The sequence below is a fragment of the Podarcis cretensis genome (assembly GCF_951804945.1).
Source record: "Podarcis cretensis genome assembly, chromosome: 5".
NCBI lineage: Eukaryota > Metazoa > Chordata > Lepidosauria > Squamata > Lacertidae > Podarcis > Podarcis cretensis.
The window spans coordinates 53,884,023-53,909,475 of NC_137174.1; the positions used below are offsets into that span (position 1 = coordinate 53,884,023).

Genomic DNA, 25,453 nt, shown 5'->3' on the forward strand with positions numbered 1-25,453 from the left:
CTAGTGCTCGTCTTTTTCCTTGTCTATTAAAAATGGGAGTTCATCTTTCTTTCTTTCTTTCTTTCTTTCTTTCTTTCTTTCTTTCTTTCTTTCTTATTTCCTCTGTTTTACTCAAAGGATTGAGCAGAGGTTCAACCACATTTTTATTTTATTTTTTTAAAAAAACATAAAACCCCTATTGGAATAAAACACATATTATCCCTGCACAGTGTTATATAGGCAAAAAAGGTTCCCTGACCCCAAAGAGCTTACAGTCTGATTCTCTGTCAAACACTGGGAGAGGGAAGTGCAGTACAAAGGTTGGGAGGGGAAAACTTGAGGAAATGGAGTTACATGATGTACATAAAGCTGCATTATGACTGGGAATAAAGGTTAAGCCAAAGGGTGTCTAGAAAAAGTGGAAATAATTATAACATATTATTTTTCATTTTCTAATGAACAACACATACCTTTTCCTTTTGTCATTTCAAGTGTAAGTCACATAATCATTAAGAAACTTATACCTGTGGTGTATTGCTTTTTCTTTTTCATAATTCTGAAAAAACCCGAAACAGTGTAAACAGTGGTTGACATAGCCCACAACTGAAACAGAAGAGAAAAAAATGGAAAAGGCTTACAAAATGGCAGTAGATGGCTATAAAATAAGGACAAACATCTCTTATTCCTAAATGTTGAAAGGCTTATTTGAGTTGTACATGGAACACTTGAGCTCTAAAAAATTGAAACATAAATATAAAATGCTTTTAAAAAACTGGGATGGGAACAGGAGGATGTTGTACACTGAATTTTCCTATTGGTGTGAATGAAATGTAGCACAGCATGACAATGGTATATCAATTTTTTAAAAGTCCACAGGTATGCTGTTTAAAAAGGAATATTAAAATCTGGGACAGAAACACTGGCATCATAAGCAGAAAAACTAACACAATAATCCCCACATCTGAATTCTCTCTCTCTCTTACATTTCCCAACTGATAAGATCTTGTAGTTTGAAGACCAAGGAAATTTATTTCCCCCACAAAAGATGAACTTGCTGTGGAGAAGACTCACAGTTCCGCTGAACAACTGTGCAACAACTTAGTCTTGATTGTGAAATAAACAATAATCAGGAAGGACTACCACAGAACTACCACATGAAAGACAGAAATTCAGTAATTTAACACACATATGATGTGAGCATCATTTCTCATGCTGCACTGTCAGGAGCTGCTGGACGCAGCTGCCCCATGTGGTTAATCACTAAACTGCAGGCAGCATTTTCTTTAAGTAGAGTACCTTCAGACCCTGGACTGACTGCCCATCCAAGCTGGCCATGGGATCTTCCTGGGCAGAAAGGACTACTATAACAAGCTTCCTGTTCCAGCGATGCCTCACCTGAAAAACAAGGTTTTCCTGAGGAGTGGCGTGTTCTTGTTTCCTGGGTCTGGTTCCTAGTTTGTCCTCTGGTTTTGATTTGCTTTATTGGCAAAATATTACTAAAACAAATGATCAAAATGCCCCATTTCACATCATGGAATCTTAGGAGTTTCAATTCATTTTTGTGTGCTTTTTATGTGTATTTATGTTGCTGTCTTAACTGGTTTTTAGGCTGTGTTTTTGCTTTAATGTTTTCATTCTATATTTGTTTTTCAAGCTGTACACTGCTTAGAGATTTTCCGAAATGCTAAGTGGTACACAGTATAAATGCTTTTAAACAGGCACAGCAATTTTTAAAAGGTGACATTCAACTGTGATAATAGGATCACAGAATTGTAGATTTAGAAGATACCCTAGGGGTCATCTAGTCCAACCCCCTGACAGATGAACAAACTGTGTTTCAAAACCTTCAATGAAGGAGAGTCCACCACCTTCTGAAGTAATCTCTTCCACTGTCAAACAGCTCTGTTGTAAAGTTCTTCCTAATGTGTAGTCGGAATCTCCATACTTGTAATTTAAATCCATTGGTTTGGGTCCTACCTTCTGGAGCAGCAGAAAGCTTACTCCATGTTCCATGTGACAGCCCTTCAGATATTTGAAAATGGCTATCATATCAGTCTTCTCTTCCCCGGGCTAAACATCCCCGACTCCCTCAACTGCTCCTCATAAGGCTTGATTTTTAGACCCAGTATGGTCTTGTTTGCCCCACTCTGCACATGTTCCAAATGTTAGTATATGTAGAAACTTCTGGGTTTTGTGTCGCTGGCATGTAGCGTATTGTACAAAGGTAAGAGTCACATCCATTCTTCTGACCATTTTTGCCACTGACTTCACCCAGCACTGACATGTGGCCCCTGGAAAGTTCCCCATGTAGAAATGTGGTTCTCGGCTAAAATGGGTTCCTGATCCCTGGTTTAAGGGATGCTTCTGACACCAATGTTCCCTTTCTATCAGAGGTGCTAAAACAAATACTAGAATTACCTACTGAGGGATTCTGATGCCAGATTAAAATTGGACCATGGTTAAAATTACCTATGACCACTATTACCTTAGTCTTCACCTCATGTACCTTTTAATGTGGACTATTTCCTCACTCAGCAGTGAGTGAACTATATCTTCTACAATAAGTATTACAGTGTTGAAGTTAGATATATATTTCCAGAAGTATATATCAAAAGCTCACTGTTTTCGTTATCTCTTTTTAAACAAGTGTGCCCAATACAATGGTTATATTAAAATGCATATTACAGAGATGACCGGCTTTTAATTGCTAGAGAATAGATGGCTGCCATTCAGATGCATAACATGAGCCAGAGGTTTGGTACTATTTTTTATGTAACCATTTATGATTTTATCTGTGTAGGAAAAGGGTTAACATGAATAAACAGACATTGATTTTTCTGCTTCCTATAACAAAATATTGTGTAGCCCCCAAATCTATTACATATTTTGGAAATTGACATGTCTCTCTGTCCATCTGTTCTCTGTGTTTCGGACACCTCTTGCCATCCAATTTGGCACAAGGGTTCCCTTGGTGGAGGAACTGCTTGTCTGAATATTGGATGCCATTTTGAATCAAGTCGGCAAACTGAAACGTTCCATACTGCGCTTATTTGGACCCCTCTTGAGATTTTGTCGCCAAACTTGGCGCATCAGTTCACAAGATAGAGGAATCAGTTAGGATATCATCACATGCCATTTTGAATCAAGATGGCAGACAGAAATGTTCAAAATTGCACTGATTTGTACATCTCTGAAAATATTGCCACCAATTTATCACAAAGGTTCCTGATGCTGAGGAACGGCTTTTGGATACCATTGGACACCATTTTGAATCAAGATGGGCTACTGATCCTTTCAAAACAACACTGATTTGTAGACTTCTGAAGATAAGTTAAACGCTAGGCTGCTGCTGGAAGAACCCTATTCAGAGGAACACTTGGCATTCCCCAGAGCAAACATTACAGAGGAGTAGACTCTGAAAATGAACAGTAGGGGATACAGGTCTCTCAGGAGTCACAGTACCCCAACCTCCTCTACAAGACACAGAGGGTCCCTGAACAGAATCAGAGGCTAAGCCACCACCCAATCTGGGGACCACCAGTACCTAAATATGCAGGCCCATTCAGATGCCAGATACTAGAGTGCCCATTTGGAGAACAAGGACTCCTCAGGAGTAAAAGACTATTTGTGGGGAAGCTGTTTGTCACAAGTAGACCAAACTCTTCATGCAACCCAGATGGTCTGCAACTTTGCTGTGGGTGGGACTCTAAAGTTTCTTGGTTAAAAGTTCCCAGTTCCTGGCAAAGAATGCCAGAATGTCTTTGTACCAGCTCTTTGGCTGGCCTTTGTTTTGACCTTGGACTGTTCCTTGACCTTGTCTCTTGTGCTTTGACTTTGGACTGTGACCAGATCTCTTTTTTCAGATTGCCCCGTGAGTGGTCTGGGAACTGCTGGACTTGGTTTCATTCGAAAAAGGACGGTAAATTTTTCATGACGGTTCCTGAGATCAAAGAGATTTTTGTCTATTGTTGGGTGCAATTGCATTCTGTATTTAATCAAGATGGTGGACTAAATCTTTCAAAACTGCCTTGATTTTAACCACTGATTTCAAAACTGCACTGGTCCCACCCCCGCCCCCCTCCTTAGCAGTGCTGGGCTATACGAGGCACTTTCTGCTAGTATATTATAATACAAACTATTGTGCATACAGCATTTCATCTGAACTGGGCCTTGGTCAAAAACCATGCAAATGTGGCCTGGAGCAGTAAATCTATTAAAGTAAAACATTGTAAACTGAACTGCAAAGTCTCAATGCTGCTAAAGACTTGACCTAGCTTTTTGCAGATGTAAATATCATTGCACTTAGTTTTCACACACTAAGGTAGGGGATAGATCAGGCCTGGTAGATTTGGCCTGGGTTCCACAGAGAACATGTTGCTAGGGGAGTGCTATAATAAATAAAGTGGTGTCTTTGTTACAACTCCAGACAGTTTTGATGGATTAATAGTACAGAACGATGTGTTCTAAAATGCAGAAACTAGCTGGTACTGTAAGTGCCACACTCTCAAATGCTACCATGTGCTTCTGTTGTTAAGTTCAGCTTCAACTGCAAGTTGTAGCAAGTGTGGATGTGTGTTCATGCATGCACGTGTATTGTGAGGGAAAAGTGCAGACTCTGGTACTGTTGCATAACCGTAATATCTTGAAACTTGATGTTACAGGGCCAACCTGTGTAAATCAACAAAGAGCTCATGGATTGAATTCTCATTCATACAATTGACTAAAATCATGAAAGACTCAATGGCTTATTTGTTAATTTTTTTTTTTGAAAAAATAATATTTATTAGCAGTTTAAAGATTACAAAAGAAAAGAAAAAGAATTACCGTAAACAATACAATACAATACAATACAAAAACAAAAACAAAAACACCACACAACCCAAACCCTAAAACTTTGAATTAAAAACAAAAACAATTAAAAACACATCCAATAATTTCAATATCATAACTTTTGTTCACTTGTTTCAGCGACCTCCTCACACCTCCCTTTTTGTAACTGCTTCAGCAATTCCTTTCCATCTTCCTCTGTTTTCTGTCCTGTAATTTATCTTAACATATTCTAACCTTGTTTTTTCCCTTTAATACATTTACAATCTGTCTATACCTAATTCCTCATTTCTGCTAAAGCCATATAATTTCATTCCATCATTTTTCTAACATTCATTAATTTTATAATATTTCTGTAAATAATCTTTAAATTTTTTCCAGTCTTCTTCCACCGACTCTTCTCCCTGGTCTCGGATTCTGCCAGTCATTTCCACCAATTCCATATAGTCCATCAACTTCATCTGCCATTCTTCCCGGGTGGGTAAATCTTGTGTCTTCCATTAAAAAAATATATATATATATTCACTATGTGCAATTGTAATATTATCTGACTGCAGCAATCATGTCATGACAATCCTGTGAGACGGAATTTGAAAAGTGAGCAGGATGGAAACAATGCCATTTGAACACAGGAAAGTGAGAGGGTAACAGTTCAGACATACTTTATCTTGCTATCATTGTTATGTGTAGCTAGCATATTGTGAGTGAAGGCACTGAAAATAAAGTTGCCAGACCCCTTGGGCTTCTACATAACTGTCCAGTGTGGCCACATTTGGAAGACCGTGTACAGTTCTACTTGTTCCATCTTCAAGAATGATATCATAGCACTGGAAAACATATAGAAGCAACCACACAATACCTCAAAACACATCATAAATACACATATATGTATATATGATGAAGTATCACCAATAAAATGATATGAGCCGTAGTATAACTAGTATAACAAAGCCAAGAGGAACAATCAACTGAAAGCCTTCTGGAAGAGCCATGGTTTAGTCAAGCACCTAAAACAAGGTTGGGGAACCTGCTATCTCCAGATGTTGTTGGACTCAACTCCCACCAGCCCCAGACATCATGGCCAACAGTCAGTATTGATGCGAGTTATGTAGACCAAAAACCTCTGGAGGGCACCCCATCCCTAGCCTAAAAGAATGAAATGTTGGGGCCTGATGAACCTCCTCTAGGAGGCCATTCCGGGAAGCGAGTGAATATTGGGTACAAAGAATATTTCCAAGCTTTTCATAAAAATGACAGTGCTTTCTTACCAGCCCATCTTTAAAGCATCTATTTTCCTTGGAGGGCTACAGCCATTCAAATCCAGAAGCGACTTATCAGCTGGGGTAGAGCCACTAAGCTAGCTTCCTTGCAGGTGGGTTGCTGTTGCTTACTGGGAGGGAGGTGAGGCAGCAGGGAGGTTGGTGCCATAGAAGAGTGCTAGATTGATTCTGGTGGTGCATCTGCACCATTCTGACCTCCCTACTGCCCCACCGTTCCTGGTAGGCAACAGTGACCCAGCTGTTGAGAAGATAGAGTACAGTCATACCTCGGGTTGAATATGCTTCATGTTGAGTGCGTTCAAGTTGTGCTCCGCGGCAACCCGGAAGTAATGGAGTGTGTTACTTCTGGGTTTCGCCACTCGCGCATGCGCAGACGCTCAAAATGACGTCACGCGCATGCACAGAAGCGGCGAAAAGCGATGCACGCGTGCGCAGACGTCCCGTCGCTAGTTACGTTTGCTTCTGGATGCGAACGGGGCTCCGGAACAGATCCCGTTCGCATCCCGAGGTACCACTGTACTGGATCTGCTTCTGTTCGAAAATCTTTGTACATTTCCCCCCACAAATTTAATCTGTTTTGTAAAGTTTGCAACTTTCCATTAGAAAAGACCAACCTGGGTTGTTTGTTTGTTTGTTTGTTTGTTTGTTTGTTTGTTTCAAAAAGCAATAAACATACTGTTAATCTTCATTGCATTCAACATGAGTGGTATTAAAATGGTGGCCTTGTTTGTTTTGCAGTGATGTCATCATCGGGCTATTTAATTTTTGTCATAGTTTTGGGAGACAGTTAGCCTGGTTGTTTCTTCTCTCTGGTACTTGGAGTACTATCAATATACACGGTGCTTTAGAGAGCCCAGCTAAAAGTTTTACAAGCTACATTCTACAAACAGAGAAGAGTAAAAGCAAAGGAGAAAAGTCAGCTGTGGCCAAATGTGGACAGGAACAAAACACTGGCAAAATATGAAGGAATTACATTAAAAAGTGTCTTCACCGTTTGTCTTTTTGTCACTGAGCCTGGAGTTTTCAGGGTGAGGGAAGCAATCTGTCATCCCTGGCCTTAATCCATCAATATGGTCAATAATCGCCAGCAGAGTAGGAACTGGGAACCAAGCAGCTTCAGTGGAACCTCAGATATATAGAATCAAAAAAGGTTGTGCAAGTAATTACAGCAAATATATCCCTTTTTCAGGGGAAGGCAGTAGATCTGAACTAGGTTAAGTTCCAAGCAAAGCTGAAGGGCAGGTGCCAAGGCCCAGAAGGTGAAGAGGACGTGGTGAGGTTCTGAAAATAGAGGAAATGCAAGTTAGGTACAGGAGCAGGAATACCATAACAGCCTGAGGTGCAGTGTCTGACAGAGCCAATGGCTGGTTAATTAACATCCTACTGACAAGAGGAAATTGCAGCCACACTAGACTGTCCTGGCCATAGTTACTGTTGGCCAATTAAGTCAATAAATGTTGCATATTGAGCTGCCAGTAAAGAAGCTATGAAGTAGCACACTAGATTTTGCCTTGGACATGAAAAAAAAATTTTTTTTTATGAAGGCCCACATTCTCTCAGCAGGGATCTGCCAAGGGCTGGGTGCTGGGAGTGTGTGGAGCTATAGTCAGCAGTAGGTGGAGTTTGTCTAGAGCTCTCTCTCGAGCTCTCTCTCTGCCACCCACCTCTCTCTCTCTCATTGTGTGCTTTCCTCCCCTTCATCTGTTTGTCCGTTTTGCCTTTCTACACATCCCTCCACCTGCTTCAGTGGTGGCTGGTGTGCACTGGGGAATAGTTGGGTGTCTGGCTTCAAGCCCCAACAGAAGGTGGAACCAGAGCCAATGGGAGGCATAGTCAATTAATTCTACTTCTACCCCCTCCCCTTCCCTGGAGTTAACACTGAGACCAAAGTAGGAAGAAGCTGACAGACAGTGAAACCCCCTGGACTGATTGTAAGTAGCGGGGTAGGCAGGTGGGGGCTGGCTGAGGGGAAACTGAGGTAGGTCCGCCTCAGTTTTTTAGGGCAGCCACTGATTTCAGGGATTGGAAGTGGCTCCGCCCCACTGCAGTACCCGAAAAACCAAGGAACCAACAAGCCCACAAGCTCCCCTGCCACCCAGAATCCCAACCCCAGATGCACAGCAGCCACTGCACTAAAGACTTCGGTGCTTCCTACAGCTCCCTGTGGTGCCCCCCCCACGCCCTGTAGTGTAGTGCCTGACATTCAGGTCACATCAACCTCACAAATTTGAAACAGAAATTTCTTATATCTTTTCAATAGTCATGACTTCTCCCAAAGAATTCCATGAATTGTTGCTTGTCATTGGCACTGATCTCACAGAGCTACAATTCCCAGCACTTTACATTCCCAAGCTTCTCCATGGACTGTTAAAGTGGTGTAAGAATGCTTTAAATGTATGGCACAGATGTGACCTCACTGTTTCACTGAGAGAAATTTTGAATTACTCATGTTCAGGGCTGCTAACGGCGAGGTGCAAGAGATACACATGTACCAGGCCCCATGCTAGCAGGGGCCCCATACTCTTTTAAAAAAACTAAACAATGAAAGCTAAGTCAACTGGACATTTCTGAAGAAAGTTAGAGTACAAAAAGTGGAGGTAGCTGTAATACCTTGGCACACAGCAGGCAGCACTATTTAGCATTTCCCACCCTGCCCAGCCCAAAACCTCTGCTGGGCACCAGGTTGGGGAAGGCTATCTGACAGGGTTTGCAAGAACCTAAAAGACAGTGCTGAATGCCTCTACCTCTGCCCTAGCTTAAGATACAGCTTTAATTGCAGTGGGGTCAACAGCTGCTATTTGCTCCATAAAATGCATTTACACAACCAGGCTGCCAGAAGGCAGCTGTGGAAACTAAAGTTTACTTTTATGCCCCATCTACAATCTATTGGCTTCTCCCTCCATCACAGATTGACCTCAGTTCTTTGTATGAAGGAAATTCCTTTTCAGAGAGTGATAGGTAGTTCATTCTCTGTGACTCATCCTCAAATACTGTGAAGAACACGAAGCACACCCCGCCCTTAAGAATGTAGAAGCAAATGCTGTCCATTCAGGGAGGCAGTTAAATTCCTATCAAAATGTGAAATGAATAAAACCTTATAAACTCAGCCTTTGCAGATTTTGCCATATATTGCTGTATAATGGTGCTGTTATATGTCTGAATGAAAACAGGTCTAAATAAGGTACAGGTGTTCTTTAGAAGTAATTCTTTTTTTTTTTAATTTATGTATTCAAAGTTTTCAATCCTGTCCAATTTATTTAATAAACTCAGTTACTCAGAGTAGCTTACAGAAATTAAAATGTTCATTGAAACTACATCCTAACAGAACAACAATATTGAGAAAAACAATATGAAAAGGAAAGAGGTTCGGAAGATTAAGAACTCTAAACAAAGTTCACCATATAAAGATATTCTATGGGAACGGCCATAGCAGAGTGATGGCCCATCTGCCCTGCATGCAGAAAATCTCAGATTCAATTCCTGGAAGCTCAAGTTAGGGCTGGGGGGCAGGGAATCCCCCCAAAAGGAACCCCCCATAAATATTTCCCCCATCTAAAGTCATTTCACTGCTTTCACTAGCATGTGTATTTACTTTACCCTTTCTGTACACACTGCTTGACTGGAGAAAACGCACTATAAAATCTGGGAGAGGGTGGATTTTGAAGGATGGCTGTGTTTCAGTTCATGCATTTTTTCAGAAAGTGCGAATTTAGTAAGACCCCCTTCAGATGCTGAATCGAATTTCTGCCCAATCCCTAGTTGAGAGGATGGAAGAGGGAGGGGAAAGCCATGCATGTCACCCTGACCAAGAGGAACAGGATAAAAATGTAGCAACATAATATAAATAGCTTTGATTTCCCAACTGTCCAGTTGCCTCTCTTCCAGGGCATAGGTAAACACATCCATTAAAGAGTCCGCTTGCAAATGATTCAGAGGACAGTACATTGGCCATGATGATCTCTTACTTGAGCAAATGTGGAGGCACAAGCGTGTGTATTTACTGTGATCATCCGCTGAGGCCCTTCTCCAGTTCCCACCCCTCTTCAGAGGCTGGGTGGATGGCCACCAGTGACAGGGACTTTTCTGTTGTGGCCCCTTTAAGCCTTCATTTGTTTTATGTGTTTCTGTGACTGTTATTCCACACCTTCCCTGCTGGATTGATAGGTATTCCCAGGGCACCTTGTTATCTCCATCAAGGAAACAGCTTCAAACAAAATAGGTTTGTGTAGTAAACAAAAAGAAAACACTCTAATGATACGAAAGCATAATGCAGAATACCAAACCTGGAAAGGATTATAGATTTTGATCACAGCTGTGCATCGAGGCCCTAGGCATACTAAGTAGCAACTGCCAGTGAGCTCAGTGGTACACAGTGCTTTTTTTCTAAAAAAATGTTTAGGGGTACTTTCATTTTCCCACTCATATTGAAATATTGCCCCTCAATGGGGCCAAACTTAGATTCACAAAATGTTTAGGGGTATGCGTACCCCTGTGTCCTCCCAGAAAAAAAGCACTGGTGGTACAAACACCCAAGTAAGGAAGGGTTTAAATGTAAAAGCATTAAAAAGCTGGGGGCAATTAAACAAAACAAAACACACAGCTTTTGTTCAGGACAGGAAAGATGACAAGATGGGTGCTGGGTGACTTTAAAGATGTTGTTATCACTTGTTTGCTGCTCTGGGCTCCATTGGGAGGAAGGGCGGAATATAAAATTGATAAATAAATGCATTAATAAATGCACAAATAAATGAAAACTCCCTAAGCAAACATACCTGTCTCAGTCCCCTTCCCACGCCCACCTCTCTATCCCTTAAGTGCCTGGTGATTATTTTTTTTTAAATTACCCCTCCCATGGATTGATGGTAATTACAGAATGCATTTGATTGATCTGCCATTTTGTACAGTGATTCTCACAATAATTGTGTGTCTGTTCTTGTTTTTCACTTGTTTTGCTTATACAGGCTTATAATTATGCAAGCCAACTAAGAGATCAAGTGAAGGAAAGGCAGGATGCACACCTTTAAAAGAAATAATGGGTCCAACCCAGCGAAAGGTGAAGCCCCCTCCTCAAAGCCCCATTGTATTCAATGTGAGACAGATTTCATCACGTTCCTAGCACTTCAATTAAGAGCAGTGAACTGGGTGACATATGCCCTACCTATGTGGGTTCCAGGATGCTGTCTGGCAAAAAACTCTCAATACTCTTCCCCTATGCTGCAGTCCTGACTTCAATCCCCCTCTCCACATACACACACAGTGGCTGCTACTTCCAAAAGTTTAGAGAGAGCTGAGAGAGATTCATACATTCTGTTGCCACATCTCATTTGGCCCTCAGAGTTCAGCATCCCATGAGAGAAAATGGGAATGACAGACTATTGGGAGGCTGAATGACAGGAGGATTAGAAAATGTTTTGCACATTAAAGCCGAGATTGACAAATCACTTTGACTAGCCTACTTACTCTTAAGTCAGTCTTCCATGACACTTGTTTGGGTGAGGCCAAGTTCTTTTTAGGAAGAGTATTCCTTCTTAAGTTGTTTATGGTTTGCAAAGTACTATATAATGAATTAAAGGGTTTTAAACTGACACAGAGAGAGAAAGAGAGGAGAAATGAATAGTTTGGTGTCTCTTTACACTGCAGAGGGAATCTGCTCTCCTCTTAGGTTGATGTAATGATGCTCTGAGTGTCCACGGCTCGGGTCCCTAGTGAGATGGGCCAAACTCTGTCTGCTAAAAGGTGAATTTTACACCACTCCTAGGAATACAGTGATTGATCCACTGTCTGGAAAAGCAGCTTAGGCTGGAGGGTAGAGAGGTCATTTGACATCACTCAAGAGCAGGGTTTTGTGTATATCTATTTCTTTACAAAGGCCCCATTTGAGTTCTTATTCTGAAGAGTGTTGCAACTGCAAGCCTAAAGGGTGAACTTGATCTTCAAATGCTGGACATTCAGTTCCACAACTATGGAAAATCTAAGGAAACAAACAAAGCATGCAAATCTGACCTTTCCTTATTTCCTGTCCCTTTGCTCACTTCAATTGTTCAAGGGAAGGGAAGTGGATTATTTGAACAATTTTAGTTTAGCTATGATTATCAGCCAAGAGTCTTGTTTCACAATCTAGTAATCTACACACGCACACAGAATGCATGTGTTCACAGATGCATATATATTTTCATCACTGTCTGCGTGTTAGATTCAACAAATCTATCCCTGTAGGGCAATGACTTCTGCTTGCACAATGCAACTTCCCCTCCTGCCCTTCACATTCTCAAATCTGCCCTGGGGCTCCTTCAACCCTTCAGAGTGGATTTGGGGGGCAGAAGGGTACATGGGGAGAGGAGAGGGAGTGGAAGTCCTTGCATGAACAGGATAACTGTATTGGATTTGAAATAGTTTTTAAAATCTGGAATTATTTTTACTGTGAAATTGCATTGAGATATTCTATGGGAAACAATTTATAAATGGACTATATTGCAATGCATTTGTATTTGATTGTATCTGCGTCTTTCTTGCTTGGCAATAGAAGATAATATATCTGTTTTCTGCACTGCCCTCTCTAGGCTCTCGTGAAATTTTGTACATTTCACCAAACATCAGTGTAATATGAATTGGCAATTTCAAGTTTGCCAGGGTTCCAGGTTGTGCCTTTTAATACATTGCAATGGCTTATTATGGGATGTGTCTGGGTTTCTGTCCTGCGTCACAATCCACCTCACATCTGTGGGAGCGATAGAAGGGCCTCTGATGAAGAGACCTGCACACAAGGGAGAAACTAATTATTGAGGGACCCTGCTCCAGAGTCATTTAGGGCTTTTAAAGTTAAAGCCAGCATTTGACATTATTATTTATTTATCTTAGGGTGGTTCACAGCATAACAATATAAGACAGAAACACAAAATACACCAAAATACACAATAAAAGCAAGAACAAAACAAACCGATAACCAGGCAGGGGGTGAAGGGGTTGTCATTGAACCTGGAAATGGACTGGGACCCAGGGCACTCACTCAAGGCTGGGAAGATGAGTGCCATATGCCAGGTACGTAACCTAGATGCTATATTTTGTACTAATTGTACTGTCTGAACTATCTTCAAGGGCAGCCCCATAGACTGAGTTTTGTAATATTCTAAAAGGTGTGTCACTGGAACATGAAAAATTGTGGCTAGGTTATCTCTGCCTGGACGAGGTCACAGCTAGTGCACCAGCCTTAGCTGATGAAAGGGGTTTAATGCCACTAAGGCCACGTGAGCTCCTAAAGACAAGGACAGATCTGATTGAACCTACAGACCTCAAGGTGAAATGCTACCCCACTCCCTATAAACCAGGCACCAACTCTGTCTTACCAGTTTATTTACCCTCATCCAATCCCACTCTAGGCAATGGTTCAGCTCTTCCTATAGCATGATCTGAATTTGAAGCCAGATTATTTTGAAATGGTTTCTTTTTCTTTTTCAAAAGCAGCTGCTGAGGCCATCAAACTTATCAGTTGTTTGCAGACTCTCCTATTCTACAGCAGAGAAACACTTACTGGTTGATATGTGTGGTCCTGAAGAAAAAGATAAAAAGAAAGAAGAGGAAGAAAGAGGGAGGAATCTAGGCCTTAGAAACAGTGCAGCAGTCTAAACTGGAGCTAGTGAGCTGATTTCAGACTCACTGTGGAGAGCTGGAGAAAATGCGTATTACAAACAGAGTGCGTTGCCATGCTGTCCAACATCAAAGTGCTGCTACTGGAAGGACTTTTGTAACAAAGAAATGAAACCTCAGGACCAATCTGTGTCATTAGCGCCCAAAGGCTCCAGCTTTGTTATTATGGAAATGTCCTCCTCAAATACAAATTGGAACTGTACAGTATAATTAGAAGAGCACATTCATTTATTTAGGAGTGAATCTCTTACCGTCCCCCAATATCTTATGTCTGTTAGGCTGCCATGTTTCTGGGGCACTCAGTCAAGGGATCCATTTCCTCAAACACAGCTTTATTTTATAGCAGTGTTTCAGAGCCTTTTCAGGTGAAAATTGGAGCAGATCCCTTCTAGGGCATCACAATTGGTTTGGTAGGCAAAACATTCTGCCAAAGGAAGCAAGTATTTAGCATGTTATTATTCCCATGTTGTAGGGAACAGTATTTACTGGTTTTATTTTTTATCAGATTCTTGGTCAATTGCTAATTCACATAGTTTTCCAATTCATTTAAACACCTGTATTGTGTTTAGCTGCTATTGTTAATCACAGAAGACAAGCTAAAATAAAATCAAACCAGGTGGTCTTACCATTCTGTCAATGGGTGCTGATTATATGACACATACTTGCTTATGCAACAGAATTTGGTTGTGCAGTGCATAATTAATTCTTGGAATTCATTGCTATGAGATGCGATGATAGCCATTAACCTAGATGGTCTTGGTGATGGATCAAGGTGGGGGAGAGGGTTTCCTTTCTGACAGATACTTTTTAATATAAGCCCCCTGCCCCATCCCAAGAATTATGCTAAGCTACCATCACAATGCTATCCTTCTATTTGGATGGATTTATAAAGCAAACTATGGGATGCGGGTGGTGCTGTGGGTTAAACCACAGAGCCTAGGACTTGCCAATCAGAAGGTTGGCAGTTCGAATCCCCGTGACTGGGTGAGCTCCCGTTGCTCAGTCCCTGCTCCTGCCAACCTAGCAGTTCGAAAGCACGTCAAAGTGCAAGTAGATAAATAGGTACCGCTCCGGCGGGAAGGTAAACAGCATTTCTGTGTGCTGCTCTGGTTTGCCAGAAGTGGCTTAGTCATGCTGGCCACATGTCCCGGAAGCTGTACACCGGCTCCCTCGGCCAATAAAGCGAGATGAGTGCCGCAACCCCAGAGTCGGCCACAACTGGACCTAATGGTCAGGGGTCCCTTTACCTTTTCTATAAAGCAAACTGGCAGTGATCCCTCCCATTAAGCCCAGCTTTAGAAATATTAAATAATAAGGAGCTTCAGGTTTACTTTCCAGAAAACACCAAATCTTACAGAAATTGGGGACTATCCTTCTAAGACAACTCTGCAGTCTAGCATGTGTGGAACATTCTATTGAGAAATTCCAGTGGTGAAGCCAAACACAGCAGTGGCTTCTCCTCTTCCTCCTCTTCCTCCTCCTCCTCCTCTTGGGACTACCAGCAGCAGGAGGCTACTTAGACACTCATTCTGCTCTGCAGCAGCAGCAAGAGGAAGAGGAGGAGGAGTCAGCCTCTGGAGCCATGCCCTGCTCGGCACTTTGCCTTTGCACTTTGGGGACATGGGGGAGGGGAGGCAAGAATGGCTCAAAAGCACTCTGCCCCCAGGAACCGGCGCCCTGCTCTAGTGTTGATTTGTTCAGAATAGATGGTTTATCAAGATTAAAAAACCAGCAACAATTAGATAAATTCATGGAATATAGGTCTAGCAATAGCTGCAGGCCATGATGGCTCATTGAAGACTAAGCCCCACTGAACCCAATGGGACTTTTGAGCAGCCATGTGTAGGACTTCACTATCAGAGGCATTTGGCAGGCCACTGGATCCAATCAGATTATTATTATTATTATTATTATTATTATTATTATTATTAGTGGGTTTTAAAAAAAAAGAGTAAACAGGCCTAGTAAACAGGCAAAGTTTCACACAAAGCTAAAAGCCAGTGTAAAAACCATTTCTGACAGCATAGTTGTGGCATGTTTACTCAGAATTTAGTTCCAGTAATGGGGCTTACTCCCAGGCGAATGTGCATGGTATTGCAGTCTAGAAGACACAAAGACACACTGCATACAAACGGAGCACAACTTCCTTAGCCCAAGCCCCAGTTTCATAAAAGCAACTAAGATGTTACTTGAGTGTTGCTTGATTTCAGCAAGGCTCGAGGGTTTCCACCTGCGCCAGAGAAAAATGCTGGGGCCTTGCTAATTTGCAGATGTGAGCAAATGTTAATGCATATAAACATATGCAACAACACTCAAACTTATTCTTTTAAAACTGGCCATGTAGGAATAGCAATTAGCCAGGCTACTGGCAATCAGGTCAAGCAAGTTGAACCCTATTTTGGTGGCAATGGGTTGGTTTTTTTGTTTTTTTAATAATAGCAAGTGTAAACGTTTGTGGGTTTCCAGTTCTTTGCAGAATAGAGGTCTCTGTTCTTTGGCTGCCTCTAGGTGGGCAATTTTAGGGCAATCTTCCATAACAGCTGCTGTGCTACTGGCAACTGCAGATCTAGATGAGGCTCAGGTGCGTTTTTAACCACCTTATCATCTACCTATGCTCACAGCAAGTCTAAAGGGCAAAGTGTAAAAGATTCTGTCAGTGTGGCACTTGTCATCTGAGCAGCTCTACCGGTCATGGAGCCACAGGCTTCAGTCAGCAGGGAGGAAATGAAACCTTTGCTCAATTACAGGCTAGAGAAACGTGGCCACATTTTCAGCCAAGTGCTACTTTGTGAAATGATTTCTTAGCCCAGCAAAACCATTTTAAATTCAGCCTCTTTCATGAGCCATTAGATGGGGAGGAGGCCTGGAGAAAGAAGGGAGGGAGAGTCACTGATTTTGTTTGCTTACCATTGTTCCACGTCTGAAGCATGCTCCCATTCGGTGTTAACTCTGCAGTCCTAGGCCCATTTACTTGGGAGTAAGCCCCTTTGAACTCAGAGACTTACTTCTGAGCAAGTAGCTATGGGATCTGCTGTAAGAAAACCAAATGGTATTTATTCTCAATAAATACAAATGTGCTAATCAAGTGAGGTTGCTGCTCAGTAGTTCACATACAGGTTTTTGGAAGCCTTGGGAAAGAGATTCTCAATAGGCCCCTTTTGACTTGTTGTTGTCATCATCCAGTTGTTGACCAGAGAAGGAATGACTGCTGGGAGGAGTGCAGAGAGAAGCAACACCATGGTGCACCAATAGCGGCAAAACCAGACGTGTCTCTCGCATATGGGCCAGGGATTGCCACTGGGGATGAGAGCTTCAGCTGGTGCTTGCATTAGTGGCAAGTTGGGCAAGGCTGCCCTCCGGACACTATGGTTGCTGCAGCTTACCTGGACCAGGCTGTGGCAAGGTCATGGCTGTGTGAAATGCTGGTGGAGCAAATCCAGCACTCTAGCTAGGGCATCCTCACAGCCCCAACCTCACCACCGTCCCACCCCAGCATTGCCCAGGTAAGCTGTAGCAATGCCAGTATGGGAAGTGGGGCTCAGCACCTTTGACCTACCACCTGACACTTGCTAGGTGCTCAGTGATGCTGGCCGTGCCTGAACAAGTTGAGATCCCATCCATCAAACCAGGCATGGCCAAACGTGGCCCTCCAGCTGTTTTGGGACTACAACTCCCATCATTCCTAGCTAATAGGACCAGTGGTCAGGGATGATGGGAACTGTAGTCCCCAAACAGCTGGAGGGCCACATTTGGCCATGCCTGCATCAAACCAAGTGCAGCACATTAGCCAAAGGATTGAGTTTGAGACTATCTACAAGCAAAGTGTGTGCTCTTGTTGCTGAGCTTTCCCACTAACTTTTAGTAAGATCAACAGGCAGCTCAGATGAGATTATATTAGACACCCTGATTATAGGTTCTGATCTCTTTTGTAGAACAGGTTGGTTTTTTTCTGGGCAAATTTTATATCTTTTGTTAACCTGTTATGCATGCTGGCTCCTGTGAATGTCCGATCTTGCTTTTGAGCATGGGCAAGACGCTAACAAGGGGCCATAATTCTACACCATCAGAAAACACATAATTATAACTTTGTGTCACATACATATTCATATTTTTACACACATACACTAGAGCAGATTATGCATAAACACATTTCAGTACCGGTATATCAAGTATAACTTTTTAGTTATGGTTTTCAACGATACTCACTAAGAATGTGTCATATATATATATATATATATATATATATATATATATATGTGTGTGTGTGTGTGTGTGTGTGTGTGTGTGTGTGCATGTGCGTGTGATATAGATATAAAAGTACATATGTAACTAGATATATATTTATATAGTTTTATATATATATATAATATCTCACATCACTATATACATTGCCTAGCTTTATAAAACAGGTTAAAGTTTGGCATAATTACTCAAAAAGAGGAAATGGAATTATTTCCTGCACTGCATATACTTTTATAAGGCATATGCTTATGTTTAAAATGTATTAAATATTAATAAAGTCATCATGTGTGTGTAATATATTTTTATATATAACAAGCAATATGCATCTCAAATTCTGCTAGACTCTTAAAGCCTGTTGAGGTATGTGCTCTGAAATGCAATTCTGGAAAGCACACAGATATTCACAGATATTTCAAATTTTTCCTCCGCTGCACGACTGTGTCTGATTGCACGCCATTAGAGCCCAACCTCAAGCACAACTTCTGGTGTGTGTGGAGGGGGTGGGCAATGGGGGTGGACATGGCAAAGAGTTGGGAAAGCCTGCTTAGGTGTGTTGAACCCCCGCCCCCGGCAGTTCATTTGATCAAAGAACACGAAAAGAAGTGTGTGTGTATATACACACCATGTATCATAAAGACACCACAGTCTCTGCTGTGCCACTTTGTCCAAAAGGAATACAGACCCTAGTAAGTGTGCCTGGTACCCCTGGAATCATTATACTGTGGTATAATGGTTAGTGAAATATACTCAGAGTCGAGAGTGGATTTCATGCTCTTTATTCAGCTCATAGTGGTAAGGAGGAATGAAAGTTTCCCCAAAGTATCTGCTTTATATACATTATTTACACAATGGGCTGCATGTGATTGGCTAATTCCGGGATTCTCCTGTAGGCCAATCAGATTGTGGATTCACTTCCATCTGGAGCTGGATTGGGTGGCTCCTGCAGACCAATCAGACTGCTGCATTTTGGATCCTATTGTTCTAGGACCAATCAGACTGCTGCATTTTGGATCCTATTCAACTCAGTACATAACAGTTAGAGTGCTGGATCAGGGCCTGGAGACCCAGGATTTAGGCCTGTCACTTTTAAAACTTCTAACCTCATAGGATAAAATGAGGAACAGGAGAAGCTTGCATGCCTCTTTGAATTCCTTGGAGGGATGGTGGGATATACCTGAAATAAATAAATACATTCTCTTCTCTATTTAAAGGGCTGTCAGAGGATTGCCCTGCACTGGAAGGGTTGTCTGGCTTAAAGAATCAGAAGCAAGGAGCGAACATTGAAGTTGCCCATTCAGAGGTAGCACCAGAACACAAGAGGGGTGTGTGTGTCTAATGACTTGCACTCCTGTCACATGATGGGCATTATATTATTTTCATGACGCTGAGGCACGAGTCTATTGATAATCTTGGCAGCTTTCATGCCACCCCTTCCCATGTAGACTCAGGTTCTTCTGAGGTTTCAGACCTGGGCTGTGTGGTGCCTAAAATCTTCTGTTCCTGCACATGCCACCTAATGTTGAGTGCCTGTAGTTCCTTATGAACACACCCAAACTAACAACCTGCCATTTTTTTTTTTGTACTCTAGTTTTTAAAAGGCATTGCTTTTTTTAGTCCATCGCTTTTCCTTTCATTTTAAAAGTGGTACCTAAGGTTTAGTCCAGGATGAAGCGGAATGGCAAGTGAATATAATTAGAGGTTCAAAGATCTGATTATACACTTGTGTACAATGTGTAAGTAATATTATGTTACCAAATAATGGAAGAGAAGGTAACATTTCAACCTGGCAATTATTTTCTTACGATACATCGGAGCCGCGGTGGAAGTGAGGCACTTAAAGGCAAGGAGAAAGGGTCAAAAAATGTCTGGGCTGCAGGAATGTTCATTGTAGCAATTCAGATATTTAGGCACCATCTGCTGTGTTAGAGTTCCCCATTCACACATGTATGTATGTCACTACCAAGAAATCATACCTGAGAACTCAAGGCTAAATATCTGAACTGATTCCACTATTAGCTATTAGCTGATGTGAATAACCTGAGGTGGTTGATTCATGAAGGCAGTTTAACACGGGCAACTTATCTCCTGTGGAACATGCAACTGTGAGCTAAATGTGGAATGGAGAATAAATATATTTTATATTGTCTGGTGTGTTTTTAGTGTGTGTCAGTTTTCCTCCATCCATCCATTTCATTTATTTCATAAAGTGTATTTATCACTTGATTGTAAAAGAAACCTCAAAGTGGAATACAAAAAGAATAAAGCAACAAAATAATCAGCAAAAAAGAGAGAACAATTTAGTACCTTCCCAAAATAATTAAAATCAATGATAAGCTGAAAACCAGATTAAAACACATGTCAATGTTCTACAGGTCTGGAAAGGCTCGCCTAAGCAAAACATGTTTTTAGCAGACGTTGCAAAGAGTACAGTGAAGGCACCTGCCTGATGTCAAAATAGGCAGGGAGTTCCAAAGTGCAGCTGCCACCGCACTAAAATATCCATTTCTTACAAATGTAGAGTATTATGTGATAACTGTAACCACATAATTACATAATTTTATTGTTCCGTGGCTGTGCCATGCAGAAATTCGATCTTACCTGCTGAATTGAAGCTTGGCTAAGCAAAATCTCTCTTCAGATTCTCTGCGTTTCTGATAAGATTTGATTCAGCAGGTAAGATCAGAGTTTTGCAAGGCCCAGCCATGGAATAATGAGAAAAGCTCTTGGGCCTGAGAAAAAGTAATCAGTATACAATATGATCAAAATACAGATCAAGTGAAGGAGTGGATGAGCCCTTACCCCTCCTCCCTAGGACTCTATGATTCAGTCCAATAAGTGAAAGCAGCATAAAGCTGAGCTGAATTCTCCTCAGCTACCTTGTCCCGTTGTGGCAGTTGGCACAGAAAATTCTAGATCTTCTCCCTTTTGCTCCATTGTGTAGGGCATTAGCATGCATGCCGTGCCGAAAACTAGTCTGGGCAACTCCTTGGCATCATTTATTTACTGTGAGGAAAATGAAAAGGGGGATGTAAATGTAAGCAGCAGGGGCAAGGTGGGTGGGGGGAAGAGAAGGGGAAACCTTTTTTAAAAAGCCAATGGGGAATAATGCTCAAGGGAAGATAAAACAGATTCCTAACTCATCCAGAACAAACTCAGTTTCCCGTGACTAGTATGTTGCTGTTTTTTACCCTCGGTCCTCTTAAATACACTTCTACCTGACGTACCACATGGTTAGTAAGGGAGCAATGCCCCTCTGTCTGGCTCAGCGAAGCCCCATGTTGTGAGAGGCTTCAACCTCCCCCTCCCCACTTTCTTCCTCCCTGCCACACTGGTTTTGTCTGTGAGTGTCTGGGCAGCCAGTCTGCACTTTGTGGTAAGGTTCAAGCAGACAGCTAGACACGCAGGCGAGCCGTTCTTTGAGAACGTGGCAGAATGCCATCTGCCGCTTCAGAGTATTTCCCCCCCTCCCTCACCGTCCTTGCACTCCTTTCCAACTCTCACACACGCATGGCCCTGGCTTTTGGAGACATGCTTACCAACTGTCAATTAGCAGGCCTCAATACACTGGAAAAGAAAAGCAAGCTGCCTCATGACAATGATGGCATGTGGTGTGTGTGTGTGTGAGTGGACTCTGTCACCAACACATTTGCCATGAAACTCGAGCCTTAGAAGGTCCCTGACCTTAAAAAAGAATCCCAGCCTCTTGGTGCTTTCGATGACCTCCTCTCCCTCTCTGCTTCGTGCTTCATGAAAAGCTCCATTGTGATCATTTTACGCAGCAAAGAGATGGTGATGATCTCATAGGTCTGGGTGAAAAGGGACCGTCGTTGCTCAGTGGAGTGATCTCATTGGTGTGCTGGGACTAGGCAAAGGGAGACCATCTGCAGAACTTTTAAAAATAATTATTATTGGTGACTGTAATGGGGGATGTTGTGTGTGGCATTGCCTGGCTTTTCTCTAGTTTCTTTGGGCACGGGAAAAGCAGGGTGCTGTTGCACTTGGGAAAAGGTTCAGGTGTACAGGTGAGAAGTAGGCCAACCTCTGGCCAGAGATGGCCCAAGGTATTCTGCTGCCTAAGTTTCCTCTCTCCTCTTTGTCCTTCATTGTTTCTCTGCTAATATAAAAGAGCAGCACAGGAACAAGTATGGGAGAAACTAACAAATGACAACTGAGGGTCCCTGGAGTTCTTAGCCGAAACAAATGAGAGAAAATAAGAGAAAATTTGAACATATGGACATTTTGCATTTTGAAGGATTGATTTGAGAACAGACACCCGAAGGCATTATGGGATGAGGGTCGAGGAAGGTATCATGCACCAGACCAACTCTACAGTCCAATTTGTGGGATGACCAGCCTCATATAACCAACATGCTTAAATCTAACGAATGCATTAAGGAGTTAAGATCATAGAGTAAGCTGTCCTGCCAGGCTTAGATTACTTTGAGAGAGACTAGGTAATCAAGCCTTTGTTTACCCCCCCCCCCCCAGACTACCAGAGAAGCTCAGTGTTTGAGGAGGTGCTAGCCAGTTTCTCCAAGCTCAGACTGCATGGCTCTCACCTCTTTAAGGTGCTACTGGAAGGAATTTTTTTATTTTGTTTTGACTATGGCAGACCAACACGGCTACCTATCTATAACTGGCTCTCACAAGTCACTCTTGACTTCCCATACCAATAATTTAGGAAGCTTCACCACTTTGAAATTAAATGAAGTTTCACCGTCTGTGCAACCTTTCTGACTGATGTATGGAAAATGAGCCTGACCTTTGGAGATTTGGTAAGTAAACAGTTTTTAACTTACTAAATGTGTGGTCTTTTCTTATGTTGGGGGAAGAGGGTATTATCTTTGGAACTCACTTGGAAATACATATTGTAAAGGTCCATGCTTATTTCCATGCTTTACTTTGCTGTATATTTTGCGATTTAAAATCTCTGCTGTTGTTCTTTCACCAAATAGTATTTGCCTCAAACTTGGATCTTGTCATCCAAGGAATTATCCTTTTTACACCTACTTTTTACTTTGCCAGCCAACACAATGTAGAATGGAGCTGATTTCAGTTGACTTAAGTATGTTTAACTTGCTTGGATTCCATCTTAGAGTCCTGAAAGTGACCTGCTTCTTTGTTCCACCAGTAGCAGAAGTTGATGGAGAGGGCTTTTGGGCAGACAAATCTGCCGCCCATCCCTTGACCATTATCCCCCCTTTTCCAGGAACAATAGAAGTATGTTTGTCCAAGATGAAATCTACAAAATGGGCACTTAATAAGATCTTCACATCTGGCCAGTTATTTTCTTTTTCTAGTTCAAGGTAACAAAAATAAAGAGATAACCTTTATGTTATGGTATTGTTTTTTTACTGCCAGGATTTGCTACTTTGTTTCCTAATGGTTGTCCTGATTCCTTGTTTTAGGGCAAGAAAATGATCTAAATAAATAGATTTTGACAGGAGGCCAATTCTGCTGCCAGAATTACACTAATTAAATATGCATAATTCTCTTAATTAGAAAAAAACAAAATAAAGACCAGATTAAGGTTTCTGCTTGTACAATTGGTTTTCCTTCATTTTGGAACTGGATTTCTTTTCAGGAAAAGATGTCTATCGGCTAAAGAAACATTTAAAAACCCAGCTGGAGTTGAGCAAAGTCCTTGCTCAGCAGAGTCCAAATGTGTTTATGTGCCAAAACATACGTTACCACAGGAATTTTGAGATCTAGGTCAGAGATTCAAGCTTCAAAACATGTTTCCAGAGTAAGAGCCCATCGGCTGATGCCTGAAGAACGCAGTAACACCAGGGTGAATGTGGTAGTAACTTTCCCAATTTCATTGCAACTAATTTATGATCAGTGAATAAAATGGAGGGCTGGGTTCCACCTGACATGCTCAGGCACTGTCTGAGACAACCAAATCCATCCTCTTTAAACTCCAGACCATTTTAACAAACCTCTTCCAAAGGAGGATGGTGTGATAAAGATGAGCCAGCCTCAAGAAACGGACTTGAATGTTAGCCACAGAAACTGTTAGGCCAAGAAGCAATTTGACTGAAAAGCTTTTGTGGCTACGCCAGCAGCCATTTCAGCTACTAATTGCTTTTATTTCATTTTTTCCATAGTTGGTAGCCATTTTCACACATTTATAAGCAAGGATAATCTTCCCCATCCCTATAGCCCCCCCCTTTTAAAGTCTAAAGGGGGAGAAGGAAACCAATAATTAGTAATAATAGTGCTAAAGATGTATTCTTGGACAGAAGGCTTTTTGTGCAAGAAACTCTGCATAGGCATGCATAGATTTGGCTCACGTTCCCCCTGCTCTAAATTACAGCCATGTCCTCAGAGCTGGCACATGCTTCTTGGGAAGCAGAGAGGCATATAAACAGAGGGTTCCCTCGTATGGGACGTTGCCCTGGTTGACCTGCAATGCCCCATCCAAGGCAGTTAACGCTGCTTTCAAAGGGTGCCTAGTGTGGGCATGCACAATTCATTGCCCCCACAAAGCACTTCAGAGCCACATAAAGTATGTTTTGTGTTCTCGAGCTAAGGTTCTTCTGAGCAAAATGGTATACGAGTGGATGCTTCAAGAAATTTAAATGGCCCCCTCTGGAGTGCCATTTGTGAGGTACTTTCAGAGAGTTGTTATTGGGCACGGCGACAGATGGGGCAGCAGGACAAAAAAAATCTGAAAAGCTTCTGTGCCCTAGTTCCTAAGCCCACCGTAGAGCTTTCACATACCATGAGTAGTGGGTGGAGCCAAACTGGTGCCCTCCAGATACTGTGGACCCCAACTCCGCTCAGCCCCAGCAAGCATGACCAGTGACCAGGGAGGATGGCAGCTGTAGCCCACAAGTTCTGGAAGCCACCACATTAGCTGCCCTGTGCTACAGGACTCATCTTGGGCAAGCCCTAATGGTAATCTGGAACAGGGACCATGAGACCATCTATGGAGTATCAGTTCTATCAGTTCCAAAGCCATGTTTGGTTGGCTCAAGTGGGAGACTTTAGAACTCCCTACCTAGAGAGGTTTCCTCTTGTCCTTCTCCTTGTTATTAAGTATTAAGATCTTGCTACAGTGGTACCTTGGTTTTCAAACGTCTCTGTTGACTAACGTTTCGGAACTCGAACGCCGAAAACCCAGAAGTAAATGCTTCCATTTTTGAAAGCACCTTGGAAGTCGAACAGCTTCTGTTGAGTGTTGCTCAATTTTCTCAATTACTGTATTTTGTTGATAAACAAGCCCCCTCTGTAGAGGCTGGCCCCTCTCACTGCTCTCGGAGCTTGTTTTCCGGTAACCTCCTCTGGCTGACATCCCGGACAGACCAGGGAGATTTTGATAGGCAACATTTCCCAGCGTGGGTAAATGCACCCCCCCTCCTTCTGCTTCCCTAGCAGGGAAAGGAGATAGTCAGAAACGTCTATTTACATCCTTTTATTTCTGACTTTACAGCACTACAGAAATCATGTCTGACCACTTCAAACTTCATCTAGCAAGT

The 25,453-nt window shown here is 42.2% G+C and overlaps 2 long non-coding RNA genes across 6 annotated transcripts; one reads left to right on the top strand and one right to left on the bottom strand.

Annotated features, from left to right (window-relative positions):
* Positions 1–5,325: 5,325 nt before the first annotated feature.
* LOC307216156 lies at positions 5,326–20,695 on the bottom strand. 2 transcript variants are annotated; one of them, XR_013838957.1, is made up of 5 exons: positions 20,571–20,643; positions 16,638–16,758; positions 13,430–13,632; positions 11,547–12,840; positions 5,326–7,367 (listed from the first exon to the last, which is right to left on the bottom strand). It is a non-coding gene; the product is annotated as an uncharacterized lncRNA (long non-coding RNA). The 2 variants fall into 2 exon arrangements; XR_013838956.1 differs by lacking the exon at positions 16,638–16,758 and having other exon boundaries at positions 20,571–20,695.
* On the top strand, positions 20,660–23,505 carry LOC307216155. Of its 4 annotated transcripts, none has more exons than XR_013838952.1 (4): positions 20,660–20,718; positions 22,654–22,747; positions 23,182–23,278; positions 23,381–23,505. It is a non-coding gene; the product is annotated as an uncharacterized lncRNA (long non-coding RNA). The 4 variants fall into 4 exon arrangements; XR_013838953.1 differs by lacking the exon at positions 20,660–20,718 and adding an exon at positions 20,878–21,006; XR_013838954.1 differs by lacking the exon at positions 20,660–20,718 and adding an exon at positions 20,959–20,977.
* The last annotated feature ends 1,948 nt before the right edge of the window (positions 23,506–25,453 follow it).